Source organism: Ursus maritimus, unplaced genomic scaffold (genome assembly GCF_017311325.1).
Source record: "Ursus maritimus isolate PB19 unplaced genomic scaffold, ASM1731132v1 scaffold_22, whole genome shotgun sequence".
Classification (NCBI taxonomy): Eukaryota; Metazoa; Chordata; class Mammalia; order Carnivora; family Ursidae; genus Ursus; species Ursus maritimus.
The window spans coordinates 34,815,182-34,826,746 of record NW_024424675.1 but is presented as its reverse complement, the minus strand read 5'-3'; positions in this window follow the sequence as shown (position 1 = coordinate 34,826,746).

Below are 11,565 nucleotides of genomic sequence, written 5' to 3'. Positions count from 1 at the left end.
CCCCCCCCCCCCCCCCCCCCCCCGTGGCTGAGCGGAGCCACACCTTCGTCACATGGCCATGCCTAGCAGCCAGGTCTGTGCACTTAATTTCATTAATTTATTTAATTAGGTTTTTTGGTTTATTTTTTCAAATTTTAAGTAAGCTCTATGCCACATGTGGGGTTTGAACTCACGACCCCGAGATCGAGCGTCCCATGCTCTACTGACTGAGCCAGACAGGCGCCCTAGGTCTGTGCACTTCAGAGGTGGCGATCCGGGATGGGGAGACTGCCATTCTGTAATAGATCTCCGCAATTAACCTGTTCTTACAAATGTGCTCAGTGCTAAGGAGAAAAAGGAGTAAAGGGTGATTAAAACTGGGGGGCAGCCAGAGAAGTCTCTTCCAGGATAATAACATTGAAGTTGAGAATGAGATGAGTCAGTAATAGGCTCAAAGGGAAGCAAAGTGGGGCAATATTCAGAGCAAAAAGCCAGAAGGCTGTGCAGAAGGAAGAAGCCTGGGCTCAGTTTCAGGAACTAGAATTGAAACTAGGGGCGCCTGGCTGGCTCAGTTGGAAGAGCGTGCGACTCTTGATCTCGGGGTCGTGAGTTCGAGCCCCACTGGGTGCAGAGATTACTTAAAAATAAATATAACTTAAAAAAAAAAAAAAAGACAAGACAAGACAAGCCAAGACAAGAAAAAGAAACTAAAAGTAGCCTGAGACTCAGGGGAGTCTGATAGAGGCCAGCAGGGCTCATGAAAGCTGGTCGCAGGGTCAAGGACCAGTGGGTCATGGTCTGGAGACAGCCCATGGAGGAGCCATGCAGATTTTTGCTTGCTCCATGTGTTTTAGAAATGGATTCGGTTTAGTCCTTTTATTTTATTTTTTTATTATTCTTTAAAGATTTTATTTATTTGACAGAGAGAGACAGCCAGCGAGAGAGGGAACACAAGCAGGGAGAGTGGGAGAGGAAGAAGCAGGCTCCCAGCAGAGGAGCCTGAGGCCGGGCTCGATCCCAGAACACCGTGATCACGCCCTGAGCCAAAGGCAGACGCTTAACAACTGAGCCACCCAGGCGCCCCCGGTTTAGTCTTTTTAAAAAGTGGTTTACCATAAAAATCTAGATTCCCCAGACTTTTAAAAAATCATAAGGTCTGGCCATATTGGGCTCACATTTCCTTTTTTTTTTTTTTTTTAAGATTTTATTTATTTATTTATTTGACAGAGAGACAGCCAGTGAGAGAGGGAACACGAGCAGGGGGAGTGGGAGAGGAAAAAGCAGGCTCCCAGCGGAGGAGCCTGATGTGGGGCTCGATCCAGAACACCAGGATCACGCCCTGAGCCAAAGGCAGACGCTTAACAACTGTGCTACCCAGGCACCCCTGGGCTTACATTTCTGAGTAGGAACTAAGAGTTGGAGCAGAGGAGGGCTGTAGACTTGGTTTTAACTTCTGCAGTCACTCCTTACCCTGTAGGGCCCCTGTAAGGATCTCAGTTCTGGACCCCGAGGCTGGGCCTTGCAGGCTGCATTAAGAATTTGGGGAAGGGGGTACCTGGGTGGCTCAGTCGGTTAAGCGTCTGCCTTCAGCTCACTTCACGATCCTGGGATCAAGCCCCACATTGGTCTCCTGGCTCAGTGGGGAGTCTGCTTCTCCCTCTCCCTCAGCCTCTCCCCCTGCCTGTGCTCTCTCTGTCTTTCAAATGAATAAATAAAATCTTTAAAAAAAAAAAAAAAGAATTTGGGTGGGGGGACGCCTGGGTGTCGCAGTCGTTAAGCGTCTGCCTTTGGCTCAGGGCATGATCCCGGCGTTATGGGGTCAAGCCCCGCATCAGGCTCCTCTGCTGGGAGCCTGCTTCTTCCTCTCCCACTCCCCCTGCTTGTGCTCCCTCTCTCACTGGCTGTCTCTCTCTCTGTCTCTCTGTCAAGTAAATAAATAAAATCTTAATTAAAAAAAAAAAGAATTTGAGTAGGGATCCAGGGCGCCTGGCTGCCTCGGTTGGTAGAGCATGGAACTCTTGATCTTGGGGTCATGAGTTCAAGCCCCATGTTGGATGTTGAGATTACTTAGGAAAAAAAAGAAGAAAGGAATTTTGAAAGAGGTCCAAAATGCAATGAGAAGGCAGGGAAGGGTTTTCAGGTGAGGAGAAACATGATGGTTGGGCAGCTCTGGCTAAACACGGAGAAGGTACAGAGGTTGGAGGACAGGGATGGGTGTCAGTGGACCGGGAAGGTAGCCGCATGCCCAACTCTGGGCTGGTGAAGTTGGTGGCTCTGTCCAGGGTGGGGGCAGCAGGGGGGGCAGAGGCTCAGACTCCTTGTTCAGAGCTGGGGTGCTTTTGTTTTGTTTGGCTGAGAACAACAGAAATGTATTCTCTCAGGGTGCTGGAGCCCAGACGTCTGAAATCAGTGCCACTGGGTTGAAATCAAGGTGTCAGCAGCTCTGTGCTCCGTCTGGAGGCAGGAGGCGAAGATGCATTCCTGCTCCTTGCTTCCTCCAGTTCCCTTGGCTTGTGGCCACGTCTTGGCCTCTGTGGTCACATTGCCTTCTTTTCTTTTGTCCTCAAAGCCCCCCTGCCTTCCTCTTACAAGGAAGGATATGCGTGACTGCATTCAGGGCCCACTGGCTAATCCAGGGCAGTCTCCCCCATCTCAATCTCCCCCCTTAGCTTAATCACATCGGCAACGGCCCCTTTTCCAGGTAAGGTAGCATTTTTGGTTCTGACATCTTTGGGGGCCATGAATCAGCTCCAACACTTTCCCTCTCTGAACCTTGATTGTTTTCCCCTGTAAAATGTCACACAGAGCTCTGTGTATTTGGAGAACAGCGGCCCGACAGAAGCCCATGTAGTTTTCCTCGGCGCCCCCCCCCTTCCCAGCTCCCCCTCGGCTCCCTTCCCTCCCACAGGCTCCTCGCTTACTCACTGCCCCAGAAATTCAGCACTTCTGGAATCCCATCCCCTGCTCTGCAACGTGCCAGACCCCGTGCTAGGCCCTGGGCCTACAGCAGTGATCAAAACAGGTAGAAATCCCCGCTGCCCTGGGAGCAGGCAAGGAGACAGACGGGAAGCAGATGAGCGTAGCACAGGGAGTGGTAAGTGCCTCGTTCGCTGGGGCTGCCATCGCACGGTGCCACAGACTGGGTGGCTTAAAACCACAGAAATGAATTATCTCACAGCTCCACAGACTGGAAGTCCAAGATCAATGTGTCTGTTGGCAGGGTTGCTTCCTTCTGAGGGCTCCCGGGGAAGGATCTGTCCCAGGCCTCTCTCCTCGGCTCCTAGACATCCGTCTGCTGCGTCTCTTCACAGCGTCTTCTGAGTGTGTCAGTCCTGTGTCTGGATCTCCTCTACGCACAAGGACACCGGTCCTATTGGATTAGGGCCTACCCTCTTGACTTGCTTACCTGTATAAAGACCCCCCCCCCCAAATAAAGTCCCACATTTACACTGGAGTCAGGACTTCAACACAGGAGTTTGGGAGGCAATGCAGTCCAGCCCATAGCTGTAAGAATATGGAGAGAAGCAAAGCGGGGTGAGAGACTAGAATGATGGGGGGGTGCTGTTCTAAACTGAGCGGTCAGGGAGGTGACACTTGGGCAGAGACTTAACCAAGTGAGGGGAAGGATGTCAAGAAGTGTACAAGGGAGGGGCACCTGGGTGGCTCTGCCTTCGGCTCAGGGCATGGTCTCAGCGTCCTGGGATCGAGCCCTGTGTCAGGCTCCCTGCTCAGTGGGGAGTCTGCTTCTCCCTCTCCCCCTCCCCCGCAACTCATGCTCCCTCCATATCTCTCTCTCTCTCAAATAAATAAATACATAAATAAATAATTTTTTTAACATTTTATTTATTGGGGCACCTGGGTGGCTCAGTTGGTTAAGAGATTGCCTTCGGCTCAGGTCATGATCCTGGAGTCCCAGGATCACGTCCTGCATCGGGCTCCCTGCTCAGCAGGGAGTCTGCTTCTCCCTCTGACCCTCCCTCCTCTCATGCTCTCTCTCTCTCATTCTCTCTCTCTCAAATAAATAAATAAAATCTTTGAAAACAATTTTATTTATTTATTTGACAGAGAGAGAGCACAAGCAGAGGGAGCAGCAGGCAGAGGGAGAGGGAGAAGCAGACTCCCCTGCTGAGCAGGGAGCCCGATATGGGGCTCAATCCCAGGACCCTGAGATCATGACTTGAGCCGAAGGCAGACACTTAACTGACTGAGCCACCCAGGTGCCCTAAATAAATAAAATCTTAAAAAAAAAAAATGTGTATGAGAGAAGAGCATGCCAAGGAGAGCCAGTGACAAGTGCAAAGGCCCTGGGGCCCTGAGGGTTGTGATGTGAAGACAGACAGATGGAAGTGCATGTGAGCTGGGGAGGGTGAGAGGGCGTTGAGATCAGAAAGTGGGGCTTGGGGGCACAGATTGTGTGGGGTCGGGGGCATGCTAATGTTTTTTGTTTCTGGGGTGTTCTGGCTGGCTCAGTCAGTAGGGCATGCAACTCTTGTTCTTGGGGTCGTGAGTTCAAGCCCCACATTGGTCGTAGAGCTCACTTAAAAAATTAGTTTGTTTCTGAATTTGTGCAAACTTCATTCTTGAGGGGTTTGTTACTGTCTGTTTCTCTCTAGAGTCACAAGTTAACTTAAGTTCCGCTTTTACGCAACAAAATCTTAGTATTTTCCCTGGACTGCAGCCAGCTTTCAAAAATTTTTTGTAAATAATTTATTGACATGAAACTCAACATAACATTCACCATTTTAAAGGGAGCTATTCAGTGGCACATAGTACGTTCCCAGTGCTGTGCACTGACTACTGTACCTAGCTCTGAACCACCTCCATCACTCCAAAGTCGTGGTAAAGATTCAGACTTCACTCCGAGTGGGGTGGGAGCCCCAGGAAGATTCTGAGCTGAGGGACGGGATCTGATGGTCACCCAGTCACAGAGAACAGAACAGAAGTCTGACCAGGGGTAGAAGCATGATCCTGTCAAGGAGACTGGCTGGGCCACCCAGCAGGTGGAGATGGGGGGGCGCTTGGACTCCTGCTCCACAGGGTGTGGGGAGGGTGCTAAGGAGAAGCTGGACTCTGATTTATTTAGAAATGAGGCCTGGGGCACCCAGCTGGCTCTGTCGGTGGAGCCTGAAACGTTTGATCTCGGTTGTGAGTTCAAGCCCCCTGCTGGGCATGAAGGCTACTTTAAGTAAATAAATAAAATAAATAATAACATATTTTTTTTTAATTTTTTGATTTATGTATTTGAGACAGAGAGAGAGCGAGCAAGCTAGCATGAGCAGGGGAGGGGCAGAGGGAAGGGAGAAGCAGACTCCCTGCTGAGCAGGGAGCCCAATGCCAGGCTCGATCCCAGGACCGTGAGATCATGACCTGAGCCGAAGGCAGACGTTTAACCAACTGAGCCACCCAGGCGCCCCTAATAAAATCTTAAGAAAGAAAAAAAAGGTAGAAGTGAGGCCTTAGGCTCTACTGGTGGTGTGTGCGTGTGTGTGTGTGTGTGTGTGTGTGTGTGTGAGCGTGCGTGCAGACAGTCACACACAAAAGAGGCAAGGATGACTCAGGCTTTTATTTTATTGAAATATACTTGACATACAATATCAGTCATTTCAGGTGTACAGTATAAATATCTGACATGTATATACATTACAGATTGCTCACCACGATAAATGATGTCACCATCTGTCACCATATAAGATTATTACAATATTATTCACTGTATTCCCTATGCTGTCCTTTATATCCCCGTGACTTACTTATTTGTATATTTTTTTAAAGATTTATTTATTTGAGTGAAAGAGAGAGAGCTCAAGTGGGGGGAGGGGCAGAGGGAGAGGAGAGAGAATAGGAAGCGGACTCCCCAGTGAGCATGGAGCCTGCCACCCACAGGGCTTGATCCCAGGACCCTGAGATCATGACCTGAGCCAAAATCAAGAGTCGGACACTCAACTGAGTGAGCCACCCAGGTGCCCATGACTTATTTATTTTCTAACTGGAAATGTGTACCTCTTAATCCCCTTCGCCTGTTTCACCCATCCCCCCCACCCAGGGTGTTTTTTTTTAAAGATCTTATTTATTTATTTGAGAGACAGAGCGTTAGCAGGAGGGAGGGGCAGAGGGAGAGAGAGAAGCAGGCTCCGGCAACTCTACACTGGGCCCCATCCCAGGACTCCGAGATTGCGACCTGAGCTAAAGGCAGACGACTAACCGACCGAGCCACCCAGGCGGCTGCCCACCCAGACTTTTAAAAAAAATTGTGGTGAAACATACATAATATAAATTTACCATTTTTCCCATTTTAAGTGTATAGTTCTGTGGATTAAGTACAGTCACACTGTTGTACCACTGTCCCTACTGCCCTTCTCCAGAACCTTTTCACCTTCCCAAAGGGAAACTCCACAGAGATTAGAGGTTAACTCCCCATCCCCCCTTCCTCCAGGCCTGGCCACCACCCTTCTACTTGCTCTCTGTGAATTTGCCTATCTCAGTACCGCCTGTCCGTGGGAGCTTCTGCGTGGGGCTTATTTCTCCTGGAGTACCACCACCAAGCTTCCTCTGTGCCTGAGCAGGAGCGGGCAGACTCGGGGGCACTGGGCAGGTGAGGTCTCCACCGCCTGCAATCTGACCGCTTGCATGCCCACCCCTGCCCCCTTGGTACCAGCAAGAACCTTGTTCACGTCCTGATTCTGCCGTTTGCTTGCTGGGTAACATTGGGCGAATCTCTCTGAGCCTCAGTTTCCCCATCTCTAAGTAGAGACAACAATGGCTCTGATCTTAGGGGATCATTCCGATATTTACATGAGCCGACACAGCTTTGCCCGGTGCCTGGCGCCCCTGGAGAGTAAAGCAAATGTTATCGTTGCCATAAACCTGGACATCCAAGCTCACCCAATATTTTGTTAAAAAAGAGCGTTCTGTATCTGCTCCCCATCAGGCATCACCCACGTTTACTGTCACCCTTTATTCTCTAGCTTTGTAAGTCAATTCTGACTTCACCTCTTCCCATCAGACTCACGGTTTTTTGAGGACTGTCTCTCCGCGTGCCCTGAGGGCGGAACGCTGACCTAATACAGTCTGGGTTTGACAAACCTCTGCATTATTCTGCTGATGGATGGTTAAATGCTATCCCTCCTGCAGTCTTCCCAGCAGGATGGCCCCATCTCTTTCAGGAGGCACAGCTGTTCCTTAGAATGCCCAGCCCCAGACTGGGGACTTCCTCCCTCAGGACCCAGCTACCTCAGGTCTCAGGCACTGTCCCCCCAAATCTGGCCCCATCCCAACACACACAAAATGAAGCTCCTAAAAAAATGGCCTTTGTATACCTTCTCCCATAGTGTATTGTTGTGTGTTTGTAATATCGTTGGGTTGTTCGCAAACAACCCAAATATCCCTCAATGGGAGAGGGTTAAAAAAATAACAATACAACAGCACAATGGATACTACTCCACAACCGTTTAAAAAGAATAAAACAGGGGCTCCGTCGGTGAAGCGTCCAAGTCTTGATTTCCGCTCAGGTCATGATCTCAGGGTCGTGAGTTCAAGCCCTGGGTCAGGCTCTGCGCTCAGCGTGCCGTCGGCTTGAGATTCTATCTTCTTCTCCATCTGCCCCTCTAGCTCGTGCTCTCCCTCTCAAATAAATAAATCTTTAATACAGAAATAAAATAAAAAGAATAAGACAGGCCTATGTGTATGGATAGGGAACAATTCTCCAAGATGGACTGACGAGTGCCAAAAGCGGGGAGGAGAGCAGTGTGGGTAGCTTGCGGCTGCTTGTGTGAATGGGAGGGGGAGGGGGGATCAGATCATGTGCGGGCCCGCTCAGACTCTGTGTGCTAACTGCTAACAGTCAGAGCCTTTGGGGAGGGCCTCAGAAGGACAGGGACGGAGAGAGACTAGGTTTTTCCCTGGATAAATTTCTGTATTTAAAAAAAATTTTTTTTCTGTATTTTAATTCTTTACAACATACATGCATTTCCTATTCAAAATGTTAAATTAATATAATCTATGTGTCATGTCTTTGTCAGGAAGCAGTAAGGTTTGGACCTCATACAAACAGGATGCACCATTCTTGAAAGGTTGAGAATTCTCAATGTGTTCTCGGCTGAATGATGTCAGCAGAAGCTGAGTGACCTTGACGGTGGAATTCAGGGATGATGTCTTTCCATAAATGCTCCGCTGGCAACGTCAGCCCTGGCCCTTATAAGCTACTCACCGTGTTCAAGGCTGAGAGCCTCTTTACTTTTCATGACCTCATTTACCCTGACAATGTTGGGGATCACGGGGGCAGGCAAGGAACTTGTCCAAGGTCACACAATTGGAAAATGCTCCCCCCCTCCCTGCCCTGAAGCCAGACCTGAACCCACACCTGTCTCTGCTCCTTTCACATGGCTGGGAGTGGCAAGCTTTTGAGGTCATCTGAGACATCGCATCAGTGAAGGTTGATCGAGTGCTTCTGCGTCAGTGACCTGACTGCCAGTGGCCACCATATTCTTAGGACCGGTGGTCAATACCCAGGCCTCACCCAACCTGACTGGTCAGGAGCATTTGACAACGTGGTCACTGCTTCCTCCTTCAAACACTTTCTTCCTGGGGTCCTAGGATACCCCTGTCCTGATTCTCGTCCCCTGTCACTGGAAACTTCTTGTCATCTTTGTTGGCTCACTGTAGCTAAGGCTTCGAGCTGTGGAGAGCCCGAGGGATTGGCCCTTGGCCCTTCCTCTTGTCCCTAGAACCCCCTGTTCTAGCTGATATATTAGTATTGTGGCTTGTTGGTATTTTTTTTAAGATTTTATTTGTAAGCAATCTCTACAACCAAGGTGGGGCTTGAACTCACAACCCCGAGATCGAGAGTCACATGCTCTACCGACTGAGCCGGCCAGGCGCCCCTGTAGTGTGGCTTTTGATACTGTCTATATGCTGATGTGGCCCACATTTATACCCCCAGCGCAAACTCCCCCTGCACCCCATAATGCACCCCCTCCGGATGGCTCTGTCTGGAGAACTGTTGGTTCCTCCTTCCCTCCCATGTTCTCCTGCAACCTGCCCTCCATCCTGCCCGCTCCACCCCTGTCCTCCTGGCTGCTCTGGCCAGAACCCCAGAAGCCACCCATGCCTCTCCCACCCTGTCAACTGAACTTTCCAACTAGAGCTGGAATCTTTCCCCTTCTCCCCACCTCACAGTCGCCACCCACTGAGCACCTTCACCTCAGACCTGGAATATTCCAACGGCCTCCTCACTGGTCTCCCTCCTCTGCCCTTGCCCCCTCAGTCAATCTGTTTCCAACCCCACTGCCAAGTTAACCACTTAGAACATGTCAGTCTGTCTCTCTTCTCTGCTGAGAAGCTGCCAGTGATTTCCTGTCTTATTTGGAATGAAAACTGAGCTCCTTCAAACAGCAATCCTGTTTAAAAAAGGCCCACCTGTCCCTCCCTTCCTGGGTAGCCTCTGACCTCATCCACCACTGTTTCTTCCCAGGGAACAGAACCTTCCAGCACAGTGAGCTCCCTGCTATTCCCGCAGCACCAGCACCGGGCACATGCACACAGAGACTTTCAGGACGCGCTTCTCGGCCTCGTGCTGTGGCGTTTGGGGCTGTCCTCTGCACTGTGTGACGGTCAGCACGAGCATTCCTGGCCATTCCCCACGAGCGGTTGTAGCTCCCCCCTACCTCCAGAAATTGCCAAACATCCTCTGGGAGGCAAAATCGCCCCGGCTGGGAACCACTGGGCTCCCGGCAATGCCCTCCCCAGACACCCCCACGCCTCCTCCCTCACTTTGTTCAGGCCTTGACTCAGCGGTCCCCTCCCTCCTGTGGCCTCTGTCCACCCTGATTACCACTGCTGCCCACCCCACCTCCCACCTCCCTTCTTGCTCTATTTGTCTCCATAGCCCTCATCACCATTTTTTGTTTATTATCTGTCTCTTCTTAATAGACCGTCAGCCTTAAAAAGCCAAGGATCTTTGTCTTTGTCTGTTGCATTCACGCTGTGCCCCCAGCACTTTCAGCAGGGCCTGGCACATAGTAGACACTCGATAAACACTTCTGGAAGGAACAAATAAACGCCAGGCCTTGTAACAGCTGCGCGAACACGAGACCATGGCCTTGAGAGACTGGCGTTCCCATGTGGGTGCTGGGAGTCAACAGGCGAATAAAGTACACGCAGTGGGCAGGTGGTGTTCAGAGCGAGGAAGAGAAATAAAGCAGGTGTCCTGGTTTCCTAGGACTGCCCTGATGGGACACCACAACCTAGGCAGCCAGAAACAACAGATCCTGTGTCACCATTCTAGAAGCCAGAAGTCAGAAACCAAACTGTGGGCTGGGCCCTGCGAGTCTGAAACCTGCAGGAGACTACTTCTAGCCCCTTTCTTGCTTCTGCTGGGTTACGGGCAATTTTGGCTCCTTGGCTTGTAGCTGCTTCACTCCAAGGCTGTGTCTTCACAAGACCTTCTTCCTGTGCTTTTCTACAGGTCGACTTTCCTCTGTGCCTGTCTGTCTCCGTGTCCAGATTTCCCTCTTACGTAAAGATACCAGTCATATTGGGTTAGGGTCACCCTCCTGACCCCATTTTAACTTGATCACCTCTGTAAAGATCCTATTTCCAAAAAGGCCCCAATCTGAGCTACTGGAGCGGGGGTGGGGGTTGAACGTATCTTTTTTGGGGGGGACACAGTTCAACCCCCTAACAGCAGGGATTGGGTTTGAAGGGTGCTGCTTTAGGAAGAGGGTGAGGGAAGGCCTCTGAGTGGGTGGCAGTTGAGCAGCATCCTGAACGAAGAGGGGGTGAGTCCTGTGGACATCTGGGGGAAGGGCATTCCAAGGAAAGGGAACAGCCAGCGCAAAGCATTGTAATCAAGATACCTGCTTCACAATGCTGTGAGGATTCAGTGGCTTCATAGATGACAAAATCTAAAAGCTGGCTCACAGTTAGCAGGCAGTCAGGATTATTACTATTACCCATCCTTTTCCCAGGCTTCGCCTCCATGCCTGCTGTGGGGCTGGGGATCCAGAGTGAACTAGGCAGACAGCATCTGGTCTTGGTGGTGCCGAGGGCCTAGCTGGGGAGACCAAGAGCCAACAAGTCAACAAACAAGAGGAGCATGTGGTGTGATTGCTGATAACCTCCGCGCTCAGTACAGCCCCGTGATGTCATAGAGGGTGACTGCTGGGTGGGGCTGGGCATCTCTGGATAAGGCCTCTTGGAGAAGCTGAAGGATCTCTCCCGATGAGCGCGGCGTTAGGGGAAGTCCATGGAGAATTGTCCACTGGTCAGATTGAGATCCATGACCAGGCTGGCACTGGTCACAGGGGAAGCGCCCAAAGGTAGGAACCTAATGAAAATCCTTCCAGGTCCCTTTTGGTTAATTACAAAGAGCACGAGAGTCCCGATTAAATGGGTCTCAAACCCCAAACTTTTACACCACCTGCCTCATGGCCATCTCATCTCTATCACCGATAGAAAACATCAGCGGGAAATAGAAAATAATTCCCTGAGTCAGACCCAATGCTCATGTCCAACTTCAAGTCCAGGTGGGGACCGTTAAAAACAGGTATAGCAAATGCCCTTGTCTACCCTGTGGCCGATTCTCCGGGA